The following is a 25,477-nucleotide window of genomic DNA, read 5'->3' on the forward strand; positions in this document are numbered from 1 at the left end:
TGCCATATCTGGGGATCCATCCCATAATCAGCTTCCAAACACTGACAACAATGCATATACTAGCAAGATTTTGCTGAAAGGACCCAGAGATAGCAGTCTCTTGTGAAACTATGCCGGGGCCTAGCAAACACAGAAGTGGATGCTCACAATCCGCTATTGGATGGATCACAGGGCCCCCAATGGAGGAGCTAGAGAATGTAACCAAGGAGCTAAAGGGATCTGCAACCCTAAAGGTGGAACAACAATATGAACTAACCAGTACCCCCGGAGCTTGTGTCTCTAGCTGCATATATATCAGAAGATGGCCTAGTCAGCCATCAGTGGATAGAGAGGCCCATTGGTTGTGCAAACAGTACAGGGGAATGCCAGAGCCAAGAAGTGGGAGTGGGAGTGGGTGGGGGAGCGCGTGGGGGACTTTTGGGATAGCATTGGAAATGTAACTGAAATAAATACCTAATTAAAAAAAAAAAGAATAGCAGAGTAGCACTAATAGTGACTGAGATTAGTTCTTGGGTCTCAAGTTGGGTTAGTCATTGGTTGGCCATTCCCTCCATCTCTGTTCCAGCTTCATTCCTGCACATCTTGAAGGTAGTAAATATTTTTCTTCAAAAGTTTTCTGGGTGGGTTGTTGTCCTTATCCCTCCACTGGGAGTCTTGCTTGGCTATACTAGGGGGCCACTTCTGCTCTATATCCTGCTAGCTTCACTTTCATAGACTCTCTGTGACCTCCCCCTCATTCCAGATCCCTGTCACATCCTAGATATACCCCCTACTGCCTGCTGTCTTTTTTCTCTTTCCTATGTTCTACCTACACCTAATGTCCACCTTCCATTTGCTTCTCAATCCCTTCTACCCAGTTCCCTCCCTTCACCACCTTGGGTGTTATTTCATCTTCTGAGTACGTTTCAACCATCCTCACTTGGGATGTTGTTATTTTGTTTCCTTAGGTATGTGGATTATAACATTTGTATCCTGTATTTTATGGCTAATATCCACTTATAAGTGACTACATACCATGCATGTACTTTTGAGTCTGGGTTACCTCATTCAGGAAGGGTTACCGCCTTCCATTTGCCTGCCAAGTTCATAATGTTCATGATTTAATAGCTGAGTAGCATTCCATTGTGTAGATGAGCCAAATTTTTCTACATTATTCAGTTGACAGACACCTGGATTGCTTCTAATTTCTGGCTCTTACAAATAAAGCTGCTATGAACATAGTTGAGTGAATTTCCTTGTGGTATGGTGGAACATCTATTGGGTATATGCCCAGGAGTGGTATAACTGTGTCTTGAGGTAGAAGTATTTCCAATTTTCTGAGAAATATTCAGATTGATTTTCAGAGTGGTTGTAAAGTTTGCACTCCATCTAAGAAATGGAGAAATTTCTCCCTTTTTCCACATCCTCACCAGCATGTGCTGTCACTTCAGTTTTGGATCTTAGCCATTCTGATGGCTTTAAGAGGAAACTCATAGTCATTTTTATTTGCATTTTCCTGATGATTAAGTATATTGAACATCTTTTAAAAATATTTCTCAGGTATTAGAGATTTTTCTCTTCAATTCTGTACCTCATTTTAAAAAAAATTGTTTATTTGGGTTGTTGAACTCTAACTTCTTGAGTTCTTTATATATTTTTGGAATCAGTTCTCTGTCAGATTTTTTTTCAATTTTAGAAGGTCTCTTTTATTCGTTATGAATCTTAGTGGTATAACTGTATCTGAGCTAGACTCTGTTCAGGAAGTGGTCTCCTGTACAGATGTGTTCATGGCTATTGTCCACTTTATTTACTATTAGATTTTGTGTGTCTTGTTTTCTGCTGAGACCTTCAATCCACTTGGACTTGAGTTTTGTGCAGGATAATAGATATGGATCTATTTGCATTTTTTTCTGCATGTAGTCATCCAGTTAGACTGGAGATGCTCACCCCTTTCCATTGTTAGGTTTTGGCAGCTTTGTCAAAAATCAAGTGTCCTTAGCTATGTGGGTTTGTTTCTGTGTATTTGATTCAATTCCTGTCTGCCTCTATATCAATCCTATGCAGTTTTTATTACTATTGCCCTGTGTTACTGCTTGAAGTCAGGTTCAATGATACTTCCAGAAGTTCTTTTATTGTACAGGGTTGTTTTAGCTATCCAAGTTTTTTTGTTTTTTTCATAAGAAGTTGAGAATTGCATTTGCAAGATCAATACAGAATTGTGCTGGAATGTTGATGGCGATTGCATTGAATCTGTAGATTGCTTTTTGTTTGCCATTTTCACTATCTTAATCTTACCAATCCATGAGCATGGGCAATCTTTCCATCTTCTGATATCTTCTTCAATTTCTTTCTACAAAGACTTGAAGTTCTTGTCACACCGGTCTTTCATTTGCTTGGTTAGAATTACTCTAAGATATTTTATATTGTTGGAGGCTATTGTGAAGCATGTTATCTTTCTAAATTCATTCTCATCCTGTTATTCATTTGTATGAAGGAGGGCTACTTATTTATTTGAGTTAACACTTTGCTGAAAGTGCTTATTAGCTGAAGGAGTTCTCTGGTAGAATTTTTAGGATCACTTATGTATACTATCATCTGAGAATAGTGACACTTAGACTTCTTCCATTTCAATTTATATTCTCTTGATGTTCTTTAGTTGTCTTACTATTCTATATGGGATTTCAAGTATTGAAGAAATAGGGAGAGAACAAACAGCCTTGTCTTGTCCTTGATTTTAATGAATTTGCTTTTAAGTTTCCCTCTATTTAATTTGACATTGCCTATTGACTTGCTGAATATTACCTTTATTTTGGTTAGGCATTCCTGATATCACCAAGTCTTTTAACATGAAGAAGTGTTGAGTTTTGTCAAAGGCTTGTTCAGCATCTAATAAGGTGATCATGTGCTTTTTCTTTCAATTTGTTTATATGGTAGTTCGAGTCGATAAATTTTCATATATTGAATCAGTGATGCAACCCAACCACCCCTGCAAGCCTGGGATGAATCCTACTTGATCCTGGTGAATGATCTCTTTGATGTGTTCCTGGATTCAGTTTATGAGTATTTTATTGATTATTTCTTCATTATTGTTTTTTAAGGGAAATTGGTCTGAAATTCTTTTTTTTTTTTGAGTCGTTGCATATTTTTTTTTTTGATCAGAATGAATGTAGTTTCATAGAATGAGTTTGACAATGTTCCTTCTTTTCTATTTTGTGGAATAGTTTGAGGAGTTTTGGTATTAGCTCTTCTTTGAAAGTGTAGCAAAACTCTACTCTAAAACGATCTGGCTCAGGACATTTTTGGTTAGGAGACTTTTGGTGACTGCTTCTATTTCTTTAGGACTATTTAGGTAGTTGATCTGATCATGATTTAAGTCTGGAAAGTGGTATCTGTCTAGATAGCCATCCATTTCATTTAGATTTCCAATTTTGCGAATATAGGCTTTTGAAGTAAGATCTAATGATTCTCTGGATATCCTTGGTGTCCATTATTATGTCTCCCTCTTCATTTCTGACATTGTTAATTTGGATACTCTCTCTCTGCCTCTTAGTTTTTGGCCAAGGGTTTGCCTAAGTTGTTGCTATTATCAACAAAACAAAACAAAACAAAACAAAACAAAACAAAACAAAACAAAACAAAAACCCATGTTTTCATCAATTTTTGAACTGTTTTCTTTGTTTCTAATATATTGATTTTAGTTCTAAATTTGATTATTTCCTGTAGTCTATTCCTCCTGGGTATATTTGCTTCTTTCTGTTCTAGAGCTTTCAGGTGTGCTGTTAAGTTGTTGGTATGATATGTCTCCAATTTCTTTATGAAGACAGTTCTATGATCACCTCTCTTAGCAGTGCTTTCATTGTGTCCCATATGTTTGGATATGTTGTGCCTTTATTTTCATTGAATTTTAGAAAGTCATTAATTTCTGTTTTTATTTCCTTCTGGAATCGGTGATCATCAGGTAAAGAGTTGTTCCATTTCTATGAGTTGTAGCCTTTCTGTTGTTCCATTGTGTTGAAGTCCAACTTTAATCCATGGTGCTCTGATAGGATACAGGGAGTTATTTCAGTTTTCTAATATCTTTTGAGGCTTGCTTTGTAATTAACTACATGGCCAGTTCTGAAGAAGGTTCTGTGAGGTGCTGAGAAGAAGGTTTATTCATTTGTGTTTGGGTGAAGTGTTCTGTAAATATCTGTTAGGTCCATTTATTTCATAACACCAGCTAGTTCCATTATTTCTCTGTTTAGTTTCTATCCTGTCCATTGGCAATAATGGGAACTGAAGTCTCCCATTGTTAATGTGTGGGATTCAATGTGTGCTTGAAAAACTCAAGGACTACTATTCTCTTCCCCCACTTTACTCCTGGCTCTTGCACCATCCTCAACCCTCTCCAGCATAAAAAAAAAAAAAAAAAAAAAAAAAAAAAAAAAAAAAAAAAAAAAAAAAAAAAAAAAAACTACTAAGCTAAAAGCTCTATCAAGAAGCTGGTGGTGTGGCCAAGAAGATAGGGGAAGATGACAGCCCTGGGCTGGAGAACTTCTCCACTTCCCAGGTGTGTCTGGTAGTGTGGCTTCCTCTCCCTCTGTGCCTGGGTAACCCCTCAGCCCAGCTGGTCACAGGGTTCAGGTCCCTTCCTTCGTCCTTCCCTTCCTCCCTCGCTCCTTCCCTCCTGTGAAGTTACACTGTAGGATACAAGCTGTGAGCAGTCTGCAGTCTGCAGTCTGCAGTCTACTGTCCCTGTGTGTTGGCGTTCTTAGCTTTTTTGACAAGCAGATACCTTGCTCCGGGCTGTAGCAAAATATGCCTGTGGTTCTGAGCAAAGGAAAGGAAACTTATTTTATTGAACTTTTAGTTTTTTGGGGTTTTGTTTTTATTTTATAAACAACATGGCAGATGCAAAAAAAATAATAAAAAATAAAATAAAATAAAAATAATTAAAGTTTTCCCAATAAAGGGGAGAATCAACCCTAAGAGAACACACATACCCTGGTTACAAGCTGATGACCTCACTTTGCAGAATATGGATGTGTTCAGCATGCACTCAAGAATAGGAACTAGCATTTGCAATTCTGAAACCCCAAGTCACCTGTCCATGTAAACCCATAAATGATACAATAAATACCTAGAAACAAGAATCCTCTAGAAGCTGCTGTCCATGACAGTGTTTATATAGAGCAATCCATGACAGACAAACAGTGCTGCAGTTATCACAGTGCCACTTGCTAGTTTCCACTGAGCTTCCTCATGATACTGCTGTCTGCTGTTGCATTAGTGAAGATACTTCCTACAACCACATGAGTACCCCAGAGACTATGATGGATCACTTTACAGCAGCCAAGGTCGTCAACTGAGAATCCTAAATGCCAGTACCGTTCATCTGTTTCAAAAAGTGTGTTGTTGGTATATGGTCCAAAAAATGCCACACCAGATGATGGGTCAATGAAGTCAGCCCAATATCCTTCAGTCCGAAGAGCATAGCAAATCTCCTTAGCACCATTGATGAACTCCAAGAGCACCTCTCTCTCAACCTCCACCTCTTCACTCCAGACAGTCATGTCATTTTCAGTTCTCTGGGTTAAAGTCAGGATCATCAGTTTGCTACCAGCCACTTCTGGAAAAAGTGACTCAAAATCTCTCCGCAGCAGTTCTGGACATGTCTGGATTGCACATTCAACTTTGGCACTTTCAAAGTAAGTTTCTGCACTGTTAACTTCTTGTACAACAGGTGCATCACTATCCTGAAACTCATTTACATACTGCACCATCACAAAATCGTGTCTTTCAGTTGAAAGAGGCTCTGCTAGAACATCAGGCAAAGCTTTAGAATGTTTCTTTTACCAAGATGTCCTAGCATTTGGGGCACAGATATTCAGAATTGAGATGCCATTTTGGTGGACTTTTCCTTTGGTGAGAATGAAGTGTCCTTCCCCAACTTTTATGTTTGTTTGTTTTTAAATAAATTTTGGTTGAAAGTCTATTTTAATAGAAATTAGAATGGCTAGTCCATCTTTTCTCTTGGGACTATTTTCTTGGAAAACATTTTTCTAGCCCTTTACTCTGAAGTAATGTTAATCTTTGTAGCTGAGGTGTGTTTCTTGTATGCAGCAGAATGATGGATCCTATTTTTGTATCCATTCTGATAGTCTGAGTCGTTTTACTGGAGAATTGAGTCCATTAATGTTGAATGGTTATTAATACAAATGCTAATAATCATTAATATTATTAATAACATTAAGATGTTAATGATGAATGATTAATAATTTCTGTTGTTTTGATGTTGATAATGTCAGCGTGTGTGTGTGTAAGCATTTTTCTTCTTATGTTTTTGTTGATGTGAAATTATTTTTTTCTTGTGTTTTGGGGGGTGTAGTTACCTTCCTTGTATAGAAGGTTTTCTTCTGTTATCCACTGTGGGATTGGATTAGTGGAAGGATATTGTTTAAGTTTAGTTCTGTCATTGAATAACTTGATTTTTCCATCTATGATGATTAAAAGGTTTGATGCACATGGTCTGGGCTGCCATCTGAGATCTCTTAGATACTGTAAAATGTCTGCTCAGGCCCTTCTGGCTTCTAAAGTCTATGTTGAGAGTTCTGGTGTGATTCTAATAGGTCTGTACTTATATATTATTTCATTCCTGTGGTTTTCTTTAGTATTCTTTCTTTATTCTGTACATTTAGTGTTTTCATTATTATGTGATTGAAGGACACCCCCCTTTTTATTTGCTCTACTCTACAGTGACTTTGAAACCGCTTATACATTTATAGGCAACTCTTTCTTTAGTTTAGGGAAATCTTCTTCTATGATTTTGTTGTAGATATATTCTGTGACTTTGATATAGGAATCTTCTCCTTCTCTTTCTATTATTCTTGTTTTGTCTTTTCATAGTTTCCAAAACTTCCTGTATGTGTTTCATTAGAAAGTTTTCACAGCTAGCATTTCCTTGACTGATATATAATTTTATTCTATTGTATTTTCTATATCTGAGATTCTTTCTTCCATCTCTTGTATTCTGTTGGTGATGTTTGTGTCTCCAGTTCCTATTCTCTTTCTTAGTTTTTCCAACTACATGATTGCTTCAGTTTGTGTTTTCTTTAGTGCTTCTATGTCCATTTTCAAGTTTCTTATTCCTTTCCTTCACCTGTTTGATTTTCCTGTATTTATTTAAGGGATTTATTCATTTTCTCTTTAAAGGCCCCTATCATCTTCATAAAATTAGATTTAAGGTCATCTTTCAATTCAGTTGCATTAGGACTTTCAGGGCTTGCTGTATTAGGGTAGCTGGATTCCATTATTGCCCTGGCTTTTGATGCGTTTGTTCTTATGCTGGCCTTTGGCCATCTGGCTTTTCCTAGTGTTGGTAGGCCTGGTAGTACCTGATGGGAACAAGCCTTTGTAGCTGTAAGTATAGCTGGTAGTCCCTGGTGGCTTCAGGCAACTGGTTGTTCAGGGTATGCATGTCTCCAGGGGTGCAGGTAGAGCTGTGGCCCAGGGAAATGGAATACACATGGAGCAGAAAGGAAGTTACTGCTTCTTGGTTAACCCAGAGGGTAGATGGTCTCAACTGGTAGCCCCTAATAGCTGCAGGCCTCTGGGGCTGTGGCTAGAGGTATGAGCCAGAAGATAAAGCTCAGAAGGGACAAAGAATACCTCAAGGCTAATGGGCTTGCTGGGGAGACACAATAGGAAGGAGTTTAGGGCTTGAGGATCTCACCTGTTTGTCTCAGGCATCAGCAGGCATCCAGGGATGCTTGCAATCTGTGGTCCAAGAAATGGAGTACAGGGTGGGCAAGGCAGAACTTGCCACTGATGGGTTTGCTCAGAGGGGCCACCAGGCAAGGACTTGGGGTTAGAGTCTAACTAGGTAATTCCTAATGACTAGAGGTCTGTGTTGCAGGTGTAGATGTGGACTGGAAGAAAGCTTTCAAACCTTTGTTTGAGATACTTCTTAGAAGACAGACTATTGTCTCTATACAGGTCATTTCACAATCGTTTGACATTTTTTGGCAATAATCATGACTTCACCAACAAGAAACACAAAACAAAGCAATCCTGATGTGTGTGTGTGTGTGTGTGTGTGTGTGTTGTGTTTTTCAGGTGGGTAAGTGTGTGTGTGTGTATGTGTGCATAAATACAAGCTTGTTTGATGTGTGTCTGCTGTGCATAAGTACTGTGTGTATATATTTAATGTTTGATATGTGTATATGTGGTATATCTTTTATTTGGTATGTGAATGTGTGTTTGGTATATGTGTGGTCTGTACACATGTGGTGTGTGCTTATGTGAGTGTTTTGCATTTGATGTGTGTATGTGTGCATGTTTGATATGAGTGCTGTGTGTATACATAGTGTGTCTATGTGGTTACTGTTTGTCATGTGTATATGTGGTGTGTCATTTTGGTATTTGGTATGTGTATTGTGTTTGGTGTATGTGTGTATGTGTGTGTGTTTGGCATTTGATGTGTGTGCCCTCTGTTTCCCCTCCCTTTATTTTTCCCAGTCTTTGTTGCTTACAGAATAGTGAGAGTGAGAGAAAAACAAAACAAAACAAAAACAACCCCCGCCAAATACCACCACAACAAGAAACATGTTTCCATACAGTGCTTTTTTCTAAATAGTCCCTGCATTTACTTTGTCTTGAAACAAGGCCCTAAGCAAGAAATGTTTAGAATTTACATTCTGCAGAGGTCAATTTCTGTCAAGGAGGAAAGCTGGGGAAGAGTGGTGGATAAGCAGCTGAGAACCCCTCCGCCCCCCATACTGTAATTCCAAAGGCTCTCAGTAAATATCAAGCATGTAGCATACTTTTCTCAGGAGGGCAGCCCCAACGTTTCTGCAGACATCGCCTTCTGTGACATGACAGAGCTAGAAAGCTGCTTTAAATCTTCTTAAGTACACATGACAGTCACATTCATTCCAAATGCTTCTACAAGATTAATGATATTAAAGTCAGCACCTAGAAGTTAATCATTTCATTATTATTTTAGTGTTAACAAGACCCATTAATAGCAACATCGGAGAAAGACTGTTAAATTGAGAGGAGAGATACACATGCCAGAAGATAATTAGCAGTGTAAATTTTTTTACACAATCCCTAATCTGGTATTGAATTATTTATTTTTATTAGATATTGTCTTTATTTACATTTCAAATGCTATCCCAAAAGTTCTCTGTACCTTCCCCCTCTACCCTGCTCCCCTACCCACCCACTCCCACTTCTTGTCCCTGACATTCCCCTGTACTGGTGCATATAAAGTTTGCAAGACTAAGGGGCCTCTCTTCCCAATGGTGGCCCATCTTTTGGTACATATACAGCTAGAGACACCCGGGTCCCTCTGAGGCAGTGTAAAATTTTACATAGGATTATGAGTTGAGTTTTGGGATTAGAGAGAACATTTAGCAACCTTTCTTTAGGTTAACTATATCTGTTCCTGGCTTTGGTTCTTCTAGGGAGCTCCCAAAATCCATTTAGCATATCCTATTTACAGAACACCTTTAGTTTTAAAAGGGCAGATTTCTGGGCTGAAAATATGGCTCATTGAGTAAAATATTTGACATGCTAGTGTTTGACTCTTGAGTTTGGATGTCCTGAGCCCATATAAAGCTGGACATAGTAGTCTGTGTCTGTTATCCCAACATTTCTTTGGCAAGATAGGAGGTGTATACAGACTTATGGGAACCGAGATAGCCAACCAAACAATGGAAAAGAATAAGAGATCCTCAAACGAAGTAGAAGATAGAAGATTGTACTGGCATGTAAGGTTATTCTTGTACTTCCATGTGAATACTGTGTCGTGTGTGCATCAACATGAACACAAATGAGTGTGCACACATACCCATCACACACAGAGAGATCATTTTTAAAAAGAAAGGAGAAGCTGGGCGTGTTGGCACATGCCTTTAATCCCAGCACTTGGGAGGCAGAGGCCAGCCTGGTCTACAGAGTGAGTTCCAGGACAGCCAGGGCTACACAGAAAAACCCTGTCTCAAAAAACAAAAAAAAAAAAAAAAAGGAGAAAATTACTTCTATTCTACAATTAGGTCACATTGTTTGAAAAACTATCTTTACAGGAATTGTGTTTACAAAGTCAGATAGTTGTAGTATTAGTATCTTTAGTCTTTAACTAGAACCGCAGAGAAAACTGATAAATTACTATGGTAAATCTTATCTCACTTTGGTTTGCCATAGACAGAAATGAAGTGTTATCCCCAGGGCTGCTTATGGACTGTTTCTTTCCATTGTGGGATTTTTCCTCCTTCAGTGGAAAGCAAGCTCACATTTCTAAACCCAAGTAAAAAGGGAAGTAGTAGGTAGCAAAGTGTATTCTGGAGAATGGCATCTTCCTTTATAGTGTTTTATAATTCAGTTTAAGAGTTCCTACTGAGTTTTGCATTATCTTTAGATTTTTCTATTGTCAGGATGATTCTTAACATAGTTATGATAGATGGACTTTAATAAAAAGTTAGATCTTTCAAAGGGGCGATTGGTTGTCTTTTTAATGAATATTGGTTATATATTCCTAGACTTCTATGACTTCTATGTTGGATACTTTTGAACTGCATTCTAGAATTTGAAGACATGATATTATCTAGATTATTGTATATTGCTAGCCAGATTATGTTCATTTTACTTCAGCCAGGAATTAACTTAGATGGACTCAAAGAATAAACTGCCAATTGCTTGAAATTCAGTTCTGTTATTTTCCCCTAAATTGGTTGTTTTAATTTTCATTTCACATGTGTTCAGGTGGAGTCAAATGGTTAAAAAAGAATTTGGTTATTTCTTTCTTAAGATTTTTGTTGCATGAAATATATATAAAATCAAGGTATCCACACTAGCACCGGCTAATTTCTAGTATCATAGTTTCCCTGCTACCAGGATCTCCATGCAGTGACTGCCCAACCTCCCTGGTCTCTTGAGGCTAATCCTACTCACATTTCTAGCCATCTGCCCCCTGTGGTTAGCTGTCACAAATCCCATCCCTGCCCCCCTGTAACCCAGTAAAATCAAAACTCTAGAGGTTGGTAATTTATCAGTCAGATTTATAATAGTAAATTCTCAACCCACAAAATGCCTACACAATGAACTGAAAACTCAATTGATATAAACACAAGCTGCACACCTAGATAGTGCAAATGCACCCGACTTACTATTCAAACATCTAGGTAAGAAATCCTCAATAAGTATGGCTCCCAAGAATGTGTGGTTCTGGATCCTCTTCCTCTCATATAGGTTCCATCTTGTCTCTCCCTTCTTTGTCTCCCCCTCTGTCTCTGTACTCATCTCTAAAATTCGTATCCCACCTTCTTTTTTCACTGCCCAATCACAGGCTCTCACCTGTCTTCACCCGCTTATAGACAACAATCTACAGATTTACTTTTTGTTTTATATATACATATATATATGTTTTTATTCATTGGAATCAAAGTATAATTATATAATTTTCCTTTTTGTCAAAACTTTCTAATAAGAGTTATTGGTTTTCTTCTTATATTTGACTGTGCACTTCCATCAACATAAAAGATATTAAAAACTGGTGAATACTGTTCTTCTTTCTGGATTTTGATTTATCTTTAGTAAATTGCTTCTCCATGTTTTTTCACTTGTTCAAATTTAGCCCAAGAATAACCAGTATCAAAATGATTACTTTCCACCCAGATCTTCTGAATTGAAATCACAAGGTAGGCACGAGAAGTGAGAGTCTGAAAATGTTAAGACCATGATTAATGATTTCTGAACCTACCAGAATTGATAACTATAGTCTAGACCTGAGCCTAAACTTCAGTTTTATTATTATTATTATTATTATTTTTTTTTTTTTTGAGACAGGGTTTCTCTGTGTGGCCCTGGCTGTCCTGGAACTCACTTTGTAAACCAGGCTGGCCTTGAACTCAGAAATCTGCCTGCCTCTGCCTGGGATTAAAGGCGTGAGCCACCACGCCCGGCTTTGATTATTCTTGACATTCTTTTATAATACAAGTTAGTATCTGATATTTGAGCTCAGACTCTTGGTACTATAATTAATTTTAATATAAAGAAATCATTGCAGGGTTTTATTTGTCATATTATTGTTTAAAATATGATTTCATTGGATTTATTTTTAAAGGTCTTCAAAGGCAAAAAGACTAAAAAGTAGTAAAACATGTATAAATATCAAAATGTTTGAGGAAATTTAATCTATCTTTTCTGCCTAAAGTAAGTCGCATATTGCTTTTAAAAAGGTGTGTTTTTTTTTTTGCCTTGATATAAAATAAATCCATTGTACAGTATGCTTATTTCAGTGTCACATGAAATAGCTGACTCAAAGCCTTGAGCAAATGAGGAGGGACTGAATGTCACAATTTACAGGAGGAAGAGTATTTTAAAAATGTCAAAAAACTCTTATGTGGGTGTCCATGAGTAATTATGTAAGGCTGTTGTCATTCAATGGCATGTTATTAGAAATATGCTACACTGAACAATGGTAACATCTTGAGGGGCTGGGGAGCTTGGAAAATTCCTGGATAATTCAGGCAATAAGAGAAATATGCAATTTGGGTTTTGAGTTATTAGTTCAGGTTCCCTATGTTGATGCAATCTATCATGGTCATTATTCAGCTTTATTTCTCCTCTGCCACTGGCAGCTGTCATTTGTTCCTTCAGTGCAGTCTTGGCAGATTCACAGTAAGTGCTCTGAATGGCCTTTCCCAGTCTTCTCATTTGTATGCAGTGATGATTATGGTCGTAGTAAACATTTATTGAACGTTTATGTGCCAATCACAGCTCTAATTACTTTACTGCTCATTCATCCTTTATCATAGCACTGTGAGGTAGATATTAACATTTCTATTTTATACCAAGACTCAGGCAGCTTAAATACCTTCCATAGCTGGAATGTCGCAGGTCCAGGACTCAAAAATCACTTGTCTCATCCCACAGCCCTCCTTTGATCAACTACACCAAGAGCTGTGAAAAGGAGATTTGATTCAAAGGCAACCATGGTGCTGGTTATGGTTTCCAGGTTATAGCTTGATTGATAGCAAGTAGAACATAACAGAAAATGATTAGAATACAGCAGCTGCAATGGGTGGGATCAGGTTTACTGTGGGCTCTCAGAGGAGCCAGAGATGGCACCCTACAAAGATGTGAACAGTGACATTTGCCCTGTGAAACTAGAAGGGGAAAGAAATCTAGGAGATTTCTCTCTTTCTTGTTCCATGTCTCCTGTGGACTATGCCAAGATTTGTTTTTTCCTTTAGAGTCCTGCTGGAAAAGTCCTATGTGACAACCAGAAAATCTACTGAGTATCTGATAGGTCTCTTGGCAGTTTACTGTAAAATGGTGCCAAAGTGAAAACATCAGTTCACATCACTTTCTTTCTTTTTCTTTCTTCTTCTTCTTTTTTCTTTGTCTTGCTATTTTTTTTTTTTTTTTTGTGTAGCCCACTCTGATTATTCTGAGCTTGTATGTGCTAAATGAAATTCCAGTATTCTCATGAGTTAGTTAACAAGTTCTGTGGATAAGTTTTCTTGGGACATCTGAGCTAAAACCGTCACTAGAATCATACTCCATTACAAATGCTTCAGGTGGACTGGCTTGTACTAACTCCTTTAATAAAGAAAAGAAGAGCCTGTTGGCATTATTGTTCCTATTTTACAGAGTGGGAAAATAAAAGTACGGAAATTAAGCTCTTCTGTGTAATTTGGTGAAAAAGGTAATTTCTTTGTTTTTTTTTTTTTTTTTTTTTTTTTTTTTTTTTTTTTTTTTTTTTTTTTTTTGTTTGAGACAGGGTTTCTCTGTTTAGCCCTGGCTGTCCTGGAACTCACTTTGTAGACCAGGCTGGCCTCGAACTCAGAAATCCGCCTGCCTCTGAAAAAGGTAATTTCTACTCATTTGTTGTATATGAATAAAATAGATGGATTACAGCATCTACAGAAGAGAATAAAATAACAGTGAATTATTGAATTTTAGGAATTTTCTAGATCTTACCCTATACATTACAGTATTTACATTGAATATCAATGTATAAGAAATAGGAAATGTTTGTATGGCTCAAAGAGCTCAGGCTCTTTGGGGAGAGAATGATGGAATCTTAACTTCAAAGAAGCCTAGCATGACTTCTGCTTTGTTTATGTGAGAAGGCTCATCTGTTGAAATGTGAAATTCCTTAGGGTTGTATGCTGGGCAAATAAATGATAAATAAAAGATAGTGCTATGAAATCAACTGGCTGTCCAGAAAAATAAATACCTAAGAAACAAGGCATAATTTTATGGGCCTATGGATTTTCCTTGTCATAAGTTGACCCCTTTTTCATGGTCTCTGTCTCTTGATTGATGTGATACTGCAGGAGTTCTGGCCCTTGTTCAAATATTGACTAGGATATCCTGGTCTCTAAGAAAATATAAGGACTCCAAAAGAACTGCAAACTAATGCTTGACTAACAAACATGGTGCAGGAGTCTCAAAGAGTCTATTGTTTCAAGTTTTCTGATGTGAGTCTTAGATTTCCTCAGATAATTCTGCACTGTTATTTTCTCTCAATTGTGCCCAATAATTGTGCAATTACTGCACAATTTTAAAAGAACAAATTGATTTTTAAAAGAATTGATTTTGTATAAAGAAATGCTAGAGTTTGGAGTGAAATTCCAATTAAATCTAGATTATTTCATTATCCTATAGATGGTTTCTTCAAATGTCTTTACCACCTCAGTGCCAAGTTTCTAAAGCATATTATTTTCTATTATACTTCAGTCAGGAAGCTAACACACTAGATACCTCTACAGGTGTTGGCATGAGAAAATGTGGATGTCTTCCATCTACTGCTGGATACCAGTTCAATCATCTAATACTACAACTAGTATATGCATGTTAATGAGGATTGATATATAAATATTTGAATAACAGAGTCATTACCCGTTGCTATTTGATCCCTTTGAGTGATATCTTTTCTATTGATAGTGTCAACAACAGTTGAGCCCTGGACAACAATCCTGAAATCCAGCCAGAGCAACTGATGTCAAGAAGCTATCCAGGTAATGCATAATGCCATGCTAGCCTAGTGATTGATATAGAAATTTTGCAGATACTGTGTGTAGTGACTATTCCTGGTTGTCAACTTGACTATATTTGGAATGAACTACAATCCAGAATTGGAAGGCTCACCAGTGACCCTTATCTGGAGGCTTGGAGATCCTTATCTGGATCTTGGTATGGAGATCTTGAGCCATAGTGGCTATGAATTCCAGAAGATTAAATCTCCGAGTTTAAAGAGATTTAATCTGGGCTACACCTTTCATCTGGGATTAAAGGTGTGGTGGAACACCTTTAATCTGGGCTACACCTTCTGCTGGAGACAATATAAGGACATTGGAAGAAGGGAGTTTAGCTCTTGCTCCTTCACCTGCTTGCCGTGTGAGACTGAGTAACTGCTAGATCCTTGGACTTCCATTCACAGCTGCGACTGAACCATTGTTGGGAATTGGGCTGCCGACTGTAAGTCATCAATAAATTCTTTTACTATATAGAGACTATCCATAAGTTCTGTGACTCTAGAGAACCCTGACTAATACACTGTGTAACTGGAGATACAGATAGTTCTGAGCTATATGGGTGCTGGAAAATGGTGCTGTGTTAAGAGGACTCAGTTACTGCTCCAGCGTCATGCCATGCCTGCCTTTCTACTGGCCTGCCTTCTGCAATGCTCCCTGACTGGATATCATGAACTCTATGAAACTGTAGCTCAAAAATCTAGTGCTTTATTTTATAATTTGTCTTGGTCATGGTGTGCTTTATTATGATAATATAAAAGTAATGAAGGTACAAACAGAACACATAAATACCTAAAATATTACCAATCTAAAATGTTTATAAAAGAAGTATTATCATTGTTAGGACTACTTATGTTTGCTATATTATTCTAGGCTTCTTATTGGCATTTACTGGCATAGAGGAATGGTGGTATTTTCATCAGTATTCTATACTGCCTGAAGTTTCTATAGTTTTAAGTTATACTATGATTTAATTATTTTTCCTGATTCTCTTTATTCCCCTAGTCCACGTGTCTAATGAAGATTTGCCATTTTAACTAGTCTTTGTATAGAAACTTTAGTCTCTGTTGAGAGAATGTTATAATTTCTTTATAGATCACTAATTTTTGTTGATGATGGACACCTTGGTTGATTTCATAACTTCGATCTTATAAAGTTGATTTTCATAACTTAGTCATGCAGTAAACACCTATGAGCAAATATTCCTGTAATACATTCACTATGAAGCCATTACATAAAGAGCTAGGAGTCCTATACCTGGATCACATGGTACATTTGTTGTTAGTTTCTTGAGGACAAATTATACAAGATTTTATAGTATCTAGGTGGTTTGCCTTCTTACCAGCATTGTATGAGGACTCTCTTTTGTCCATAATCCTTGCCAGCATTTACCATTATTTTTTTTTCCTAATGTTTGCCTCCCCGCCACAAAGGAGAGATGTACCTTTGAATAAACCTAGTCAGAGACATGAAAAATCTGTAGAAAATATTCAAACACCAAAGAAGGGAATTGTCAATTTCACCCAGTCAACATACTGTCCATATATTATAGTTCATGATACAAACAGGGAGTTTCCAGTGGTGGAGTATGTACACAGACCAGTGTTCTTTAATCACAGCTTTTGGTTCCTGTAGTGTTGATCTCACTACAGTTGAGGTCCAAAATCATTTAATCATCACTGAGACCTCTGTCCTGTCACTCTTTTATAGCCACATTGATTCACTGGCTGTCACTATCCTTCACTCCAGGTGACCACTAAGTTGTACTCTATCTATGTAATTTTGTCCCTTTGAGATACTTGTATAGCTCGACTCACATCTTTATGGAGGAGGACTTTTCATTCCCAGTGTGAGTGAGGCACATACACATTTAAGATGAGTCTGTTAACAGTCTGTTGTCTTACAACACTATGTTGGTTCTTCCACAATTAGCTTAATCTTCTGATTATGGAAGGGAGTGCTTCAAGTTTGGGCTATTAAAATGGCTGTTTCAGATATTTTCATGCAGGTTTTAAATAAACTTATGTTTTACTTTTCAGGATAAATAACCCTCAAATAATTAATGGGCCACATGGTACAGACATACTTCAGTTATTAAACAATTTACTGAGATGTTTTCTGTATAGCTGAACTATTTTTTAGTCTACCAGCAATGAACGTTGAATGCAAGGCTCACTTTTCTGGTATTCTTGTTAACATCTGGTATTATCAAATTTATTTGTTTTAAATTTAGCTGTTCTGTACAATTCTGTTCTGAAAAATTGAGCATAATATTTAACAATGGGTTCCTACACATTTCTCTAATATATAGTGATGCTGAACATCTTTTTATGTGCCTTTCTGCCATTTGTGTACTCTTGCAGTGAAATATCTGTTCATGTTATCTTTTTGTGTTTTAATTAGATTGTTTGAGCTTTACTATTGAGTGTTCAGACTCTAAAAATATATATTCTGGGCAATTGAGGTCCCTAGCTCATTACTTGTATGGACTGCAAATATTTGTATCTTTTAGTAAGATTGTTGATAGATAGAGCAAGTATTTTAAAATCATGTTCAGATATAATTTAAGGATAATGTCATGTTATATTCTATAGATATATACCTGGGCAGCCTAGTGAAACTCTGTCATGTGTGTGTGTGTGTGTGTGATTATGTTTTCCTCTATATTTGGTATTTATTTCTTTATCATAGTTACTTCCTTAATATTGATTATAATTTTGTAACTACATATAACTACATATATTAATGTTATAGGTATTTCTCTTTAAATTTATAAAAATTCATACTTTATAATAAATATTTTCTCTTTCAGCCTTCATTTGAGTTATTATTTTAGATCTACCCATAGCATCATATTGCTAAAATTTTTATGAGCTGGTGTTGACAATTTGTATCTTTTAATTAAATCATTCAATTAATTGAAAAATTACTATTGTCTTGGGGTTGACATCTGTAATCTTATTTTGTTTGTCTATTCTACCCTTTCTATTTCCATTTTGTTTCCTTGCCTTCTTTCATTTTGTATTTTCCTTTCTTACTCAGATTTCCTTTTTTTAAAAATTATATTATTTTAGTTACCCTGTTATCATTCTTTTTGTATTTACTTTTACTAATGTATCTGTGTTGCCATGTCTGCCTGTTACTATGTTTATATGCATGTGGATGTCCAAGGAGACATAATAGGGTGCTGGATCTCCTGAAACTGGAATTTCAAGTGGTTTGAGTTACCTGGTAGGGGTGCTAGCTACCAAACTCAGGTCCTCTAGAAGAGCTCTTGACTGCTTGGCCACCTCTCTATCTCCCTATAAGCTTAATTTATCTGTTTAGTTACAAAATTTACAACTAGTCAATGTTCAAGCAAGTAAATGTAGGTAATTTTTGTCTCCTAAACATAAATATCTTAAAACACTTCATTTTCTCTCAAGTTTCTGTTACTAACTTCTTATGTTCATTATTGTCAGAACTGTTGTACAGTTAATATGTGTTGAGATTTATGTGAATATTTGTAAAACTCACCAGTAATTAACTGTTCTTGTATCTTATACCTTCTACTGAATGTCTTCCCCTTTGTCTTTTCTACCATATTCCAAACTTCCCTGATTATATATTTTCTGGAAGATGTTCTCTGCTTCTAGTAATTTTAGAAGATCCTGATTTCACTTATGTTTCACATGATATATTTAAATGATTATACACTTCTAAGTTAGATGAATCACTCAAAATGCATTCAAGATATTATTGTTTTTTTTTTTCTACTTCTTTTGAGATAACTATCAGCACCTTCTATGTTTGAAACATGGCTCTGATGTGTAATTGACTTTTTCACCTCTATTTCAGATATATTTTCTTTTTCTTTTTGTAAATGTGTATGAATCTCTCTCTCTCTGTCTCTGTCTCTCTCTCTCTCTCTCTCTGTCTCTCTCTCTCTCTGTGTATGTGTGTGTGTGTGTGTGTGTATGTGTGTATGTGTATGGAGGTGCACAGGGATGTGAGATGAAAATGTTATCTCTCCTGGAGTAGAAATTACAGCTGTATCCAAGCTTCCCAATATGAGTGGTAGGAATCAAACTTGTAGCCTATGAAAGAGCCACAAATATTCTTAATCAGTGAGCCAGACTTCCAGCCCCAGTAGTTAAGTGATAATATAGCTCTCTTGTTCTAAATATTTGATGTAATATATACAGATATAGATTCTGATTCTTTTAATATCTTTCCTTATAATTTTGCTGGATTTGTATATGAAAAGTGAACTTCATATCTTATGGAACATTCTAGATTATAATCTAATTACATCGTTACTTCTATTTGTTCATTCTTTCTTTGCTTTAGGATGGTGGTTGAATAGAAGTAATATATTTAATTCTACTTTTATCCAGTGCTTAGGTGATTACACTTCTGTAGCTTCAACTTTTTATTTATGTCTCATCTTCCAAGTATTTAGTGTCACTGAGACTAAAAATCTTCAATATTTGACCTTATTTAGAATAGTCATTTTTTTTTGTATAATCTTCTATAAAAGTCCCTGTTACCACATGTTATATGAATTGCTCTATTTCTGTTCTTGATGTATCTTTACTTCCTATGTATTTTATGATTTTTTAAAAATTTTGTGCTCTGAGTCTTTAACGGAAAATGGATTCTATGAGAGAAACTTTGCATGGTTTCTTCCAATAAAGGTAACAACACCAAACTTTAAACAAAAGTTTAAAGTAAAGTTTCTTAGGATTAACAAGAAGTTCAAATCTTCAGAGCCCAATTTGAGGATATAGATTTTCATGGCTCATTTCCTTTTCTTCTACATTTGGTACTTTAAAAAGGAGTAGATTTCTTTGCATCCTCTGCAGATCTGGAGTTATTTCTGATTTAATGCTAAAATGAGGGCTCTACTTTAATGCAAGGGCTTCTTATTAGATTCTCTTTCTTCTGGCTACTTGTGGCAGGCTTGTTCTTTCCTGTAGAAATTGAGAATCTATGACTTTTAAACTTTAGGTTCACAAGAGGAGGAAAACACCCACAAGATTAAACTCCTTTCATGCTATGATTTGACTTATAATTTAGCCTTTTGATATTATTTATTTGGTTATTATTTAGTTGTTGATACTGAAGACCTGTGTGTGTGTGTGTGTGTGTGTGTGCTTGTGTGTGTTTGGGGAGAGAGAGAGAAGGGGGAGGGAGAGAGAGAGGGAGAGAGAGAAAGAGGGAGAGCGAGAGAGTGGGAGACAGACAGACAGACACACACACATGGCATGTTCACTTGTGAATACAAGGGAGGCCTGAGAAGGATGTTCTTCATTTTCCTTTCGAGGCATGGTATCCCCCTAACCCATGGTTCCATTCCTGGATATCCATCAGCAGTCCATTTCCTATTAGACTTTACCCACATTGCTGTGGTTTAGGTATACATGCACCCACGTCTAGTTTTTACATCAATGATTAAATCCAAACTCAGGTCTCTACTCTTTCATGGCAATAGCTGGGTCTAATTTGGCCATTTCTACAACCTCCTAAGAAGCTGTATTTAAGCTAGCTTTATTCACATTATACAGAAAAGTAGACCCAATCCAAATGTCAAACAGAAGAGAAATGTATAAACGAAGTGTGCTGTGTTCATGCAGTTAATAGAATATGTCAGGTACAACATCCCAGTTAAATCATATATTGCTAATGGGGAAAATGGACTGAAAATGTAGACATTGCTCATTTTACTTACATGACAATCAGAAACAGGCAGAAGAATCCGTGTTAACTGTGTGCTCTGAGTTGGGAAGGTAAAAAGGAGATTGTTTTCTTATTGATTAAAGGGATAAAAGGAAATTTGTGAGGCTCTAGAAATGTCCTAGATTTTAACTTGTGCAGTTACATGCGTGTAAAATTTATCTAGCAGGACAATCATGTGGGATTAGTGTGTTGTACATGGTTTACTGTGTATATGGTAGAACTCAATAAAGAAAAATAATATACTCCAGTTTTACTTGTTTTGGCTGGGGATCTCCATCTGCATAACTACTGCAAATAAAAACCCAAGTGCCCTACAAATACAAGGCATTTATAGTCATTACGTACTGGCCACAGCTCAGCAGAATGTTGGACAGTTACTTAGAGAAAGCAATGGGAATATAAAGCTATCCTTCCTCCATTTTCAGCAATATGGTTTTAATGTTCTTTAACCATAACTTAAACTCCATGTTTCTTTGTGGTTTTTATAGTTAGTATTTGAGTGAGTGGAGACAGTGTTTATAGAAAACATAAAAACAAAGTCCTAAGTAATATAATTGAAGTTGTAATTTCTAAAGGTCTAGTGAAGCTGTTATTTTACTACCAAAGACTTGAAAATGAATGCACTTTTAATTCTTTAATAAATGCTGCTGTAAAGGCTGCAGGCTGATAGATCAGAAAGAATATTACTAATTTTTCCAGTGTCTTTTATTTCTGCCTTTACACATTTGGGGCTTTTGTCATGTCTAACTGTAGTTCATCAACACAGTCCTTTTGTTTGTAGAAGTTTATTAATAAAGAAGGTTTATTTAATTGGCAAAGAAAAAGGAGTAGTTAAATGAGTGTATTTACGTATTTAATAGCCATTGTTTACAACTTGCTAACAAGGTCATTAATTGTTTTGCAAATGAAAAACAGGAAGTGGGTAACAAATTCTAGATGAGACAGGGTGCTTATCCTCAGCAGAATGAATCTCACAATTAATGTTTATTGGCATAATGATCCATATGTCTTTATACATCTTTGTCTCCCTCAGCAAATTCAGCAGAGTACCTACTACCCAATAGGTTCTCAGTAATGTTTATCAGATAAACACTAACTAAGCACCACTTCCCTTTGTTTGTGTTTATTTTATTAAAATGGCTTTATGGTTATATATGTATTTTATATATTTGCATAATATATATTTATTGTTTACTTATTTCCTACAAAACTACCATTATGTTGTAAATTGAGCTAACTATAGTGTTTGGCTACATAGTTTCCCTTGGTTCTATTCATTATTCAAAATCTAGAGACTCATGTGATATCTGCCAGATAAAAATCCTCTCTCAGGTAATATAAGGATTCGTCTCATCAAATAAGACAACATGAAAAGACCTCACATCTTTTAATGGATAGTGATAACTTCGTAGACCTCCCACAGTCATTGTTGTAATTGAAAAAAATCATATATTCTCTATCAAGTGCTTCACTGTTTGGTTAAAACAGAAAAAAAAAAACTATTCAGTAAATGTTATCAACTTATTTCATTCTCAATTGTCATTAATATAAGTAATGGCTAGGAATCTTGGATTTGTGTCAGACTTGTGATTTTTGTCTTCATTCTGTCCCCAAGAGGACACAGCCTAGTCAGGTGCTTCCCTATCTCTTTTCTTTAGTATTTTCATTGTGACATTGGTATAGAGAATTGTACATTGGTGACAAAAAGGGTCCTTAATGTACTAGTTTGCTGTCATGATGGACATGCCAACAAAGTTTGATTGCAATATCTGGTCTATAGAAAGCATATAATTAATGTAAGTCCTAATGAGACCACTTCTCACAAGATTTCAGGTGTCTCAAGAGATAATTTATCGCCATTATACAGGTTGTTTCTAAACCCAGGCCTGGGATGCAGCAGATTGCTTTGTCCATCTGCAGCATTGGTTGCCCTGAATCTGAAGCCAGATTAGGAGGCAAGATGCAATTTTAAATTGCCTAGGCATGGTAGATGAAGGACAAGACACTTTCAGATCAAGGAGATGATGGTAAAAGAGGAGGATAATGGTCAAATATAGGTAAAGGTTGGTATAGAGAATTGTGTAGCAGAACTTTTTATACTTCCAGGCCTGATGGAATCCCATTACCTTCTCTTGAACACAGTAGTCAGAAAAGAAGTTAAAATAAAAACCATATCCATGAGAAAAAGCACACTGAAGGATCAAGGCATCTCAAAATCTACTTTGGATTCAAGACCAATGGGCTTTTATTGCTTGAATTTTTGCCCCAGTATAGCACTTAAAACCTGTGCTTTCTCCATGACATCCATGTGAAGTCACTGAGATAAGAATACTTAGAATTGCCAATCAGGTGACATGCAGGGCTCTGCCAAGCATACAGAGTAAACAGGGAATAATGACTTCATTTGTGCATTTATTATCTTTCTGCCAGTCCTGAATTTTCTATTATCTTAGTATAGGAAATTTGCATCGCTATTTTTTTTTTTTTTTTGTCCTTTCACTTCCACCTTTAGCTTGGAAATATCTCTAGACAGTAAATGCCTTTCTATGGACACTAAACACCTCCTTTATGGCCTGTGTGCTCTCCACCCCATGTTTCTCCAAATCCTTTTATCTCACTGAAATTATACTTATGCTTTTGGCAGTAGATAGCCTTGTAGAAAATGTCAAGTGTTCTTGTGTTTCAGATATACCCTGCCCTCAGCTGCATTTACAAAGGGAGACTGGTTCTATAGGGGACTGAGAAATGAGAAATAACCCGCTCCAAGTAGATTGTATTTTCTTATCCTTGTCAGTATCTTACCTTGATTTAGGAATATCCTCTTCTTGTCACATATGCTGTGTGTGTCACTAAGTCAAATCTAGGAAACTACACAGTGACTTGTGCTTCTTACTGTCTTGTATAGCTATGATCTCATTCAGGAAGTGAAATCACTTGGAGCTTGAGTAGAGCGGGACTGCAGCCGTTCACCAGCTCCTGAAGGCATTTCTCATCCTAAGGCATATTGTTACAGGGCAGGAGATAGATTTTTCAAATTAAAGGAGTAAAATACTTCGTGCCCTCCCCTTTTTACAACTTGACTGCTGAATGCTTTACAACTTTGTAATTTGGAAAGCGTCGTTCAGTTTCTTTTGTGGTACATTTTATCACGCTATATAATTACATCTGCCGAAGCCCAGCATCTAATTCTGCTTTTCAGGCGTGCATACTGCACAACATTACAAGTGACATTTCTTTTGGATGGAGCTGGTCGCTTAGCACTTTCGTTTCTTCCCCATCAGTACTAATCCCAGTAATCAGCTTCATGGTGCATCTTTTCACTGTGATTTGTCTTGTTCCCATAAAGAAAAGATCACTGCAAACAGTTCCTTATAAAGTCTGCATGTAGAGATTGCAAACTGACTGTTTGGCCCCTCCCTTCTCCCTTGTCTCCCTTCCATCTGATATACTTGCACATATTGAATTTAAATTCCTGGCTGATATTTTGAAACTAGGACTGTTCAGGAAAGTAGAGTAGAAGCTATTCCTTAGGGCAAAGCATATTATCTCCTTTTAGGTACATCTTATGCAGGCACTCTACCATGTTCCTGATTAGTTCATACTCTGTGTCTAATAGGAGAAAGCACCAGAGATTATGATCTCCACTGAGCATGAAGCTAGTGTTACTACTGCTTTGACTTTGCTTCTAATACAGAATCTTTCACAAGGGTAGCTATGCTTCAAAATTCACCATTCTAAAAGTTTACTTGTTTTCTTAGCTCTCAATGTGACCTGTGTCTTGGTGGAAGGGTTAATGATCAGATACTTTGGAAAACAGAACCTCATTCTAGAACTACAAACTCTAAGAGTATTTACTCTCTTTGGCCCAACTATTATATGCATATTCACTGAATATATTCGTTGAACTATTTTCTATAAATGTCAGGATTTAAAATAGCTAAGACAGTTTTTAAATGTTAAATAGAAAGATCACATTGGAGCCTAGAGCACATGTTAAATAAAAAAAAATGACAAATGAGAAACAGCTGCACATTGTTACAAAGAGATCACAAGGAAGGCAGGGAAATTCAAAGCTGGTGTGTTCAATGTCAGGAAGTGTTGTCCTTTTAAAATAAGTTGATCAGTTCCATTGATTTGTTTATTTTGAAAAACATTTTGGGCAAACACATTTCATTAAAGTAAAAACATATCTCCTTATGTAGCTTTCACTGTGCGGTAAGACCACCATAAGAACCATTTTTGATTCCTCAGGTCATCCAAGCTCTGGCCACATCAATGATGTATGGATAAAACCCCTCTTTCCTAGGGCCCATTCCCCCTTTCCTCACACATACCTTCAGCGCTGTGTGGAAATGAAGCCTTCAGCAGCAAAAGTTCACCTCCTTCTTCCTGAGTCTGACAGCCCTTGACAATGGAGATGGCACTATGGTTCATCAGAAGATGTAAAATGCTCATAGTAGCCTCAGGATCATTAGCTCTGATTGACAGACTGACAGACAGACAGACAGACAGACACACACACACACACACACAAACACACACACACACATGCATGCATACACACACACAGATAGGGCTACAGGACTGAAAAGTGTTGGAGGACAACAGAGATTGGTCTAACTTGCAATCTGCATGTAGAAGAATGCAAATTGATCCATATTTATCACCTGTTACAAAGCTCAAATCCAAGTAGATCAAGGACCTCAACATGAAACCAGATACAACCAATCTCTGTTGTCCTCCAACACTTTTCAGTC

The 25,477-nt window shown here is 36.6% G+C and overlaps 1 pseudogene; it reads right to left on the bottom strand.

The window, feature by feature from the left end:
* Positions 1-5,178: 5,178 nt before the first annotated feature.
* LOC110295742 lies at positions 5,179-25,175 on the bottom strand (annotated as a pseudogene).
* Between the last annotated feature and the right edge of the window lie 302 nt (positions 25,176-25,477).

This window comes from Mus caroli, chromosome 6, assembly GCF_900094665.2.
Source record: "Mus caroli chromosome 6, CAROLI_EIJ_v1.1, whole genome shotgun sequence".
Classification (NCBI taxonomy): domain Eukaryota; kingdom Metazoa; phylum Chordata; class Mammalia; order Rodentia; family Muridae; genus Mus; species Mus caroli.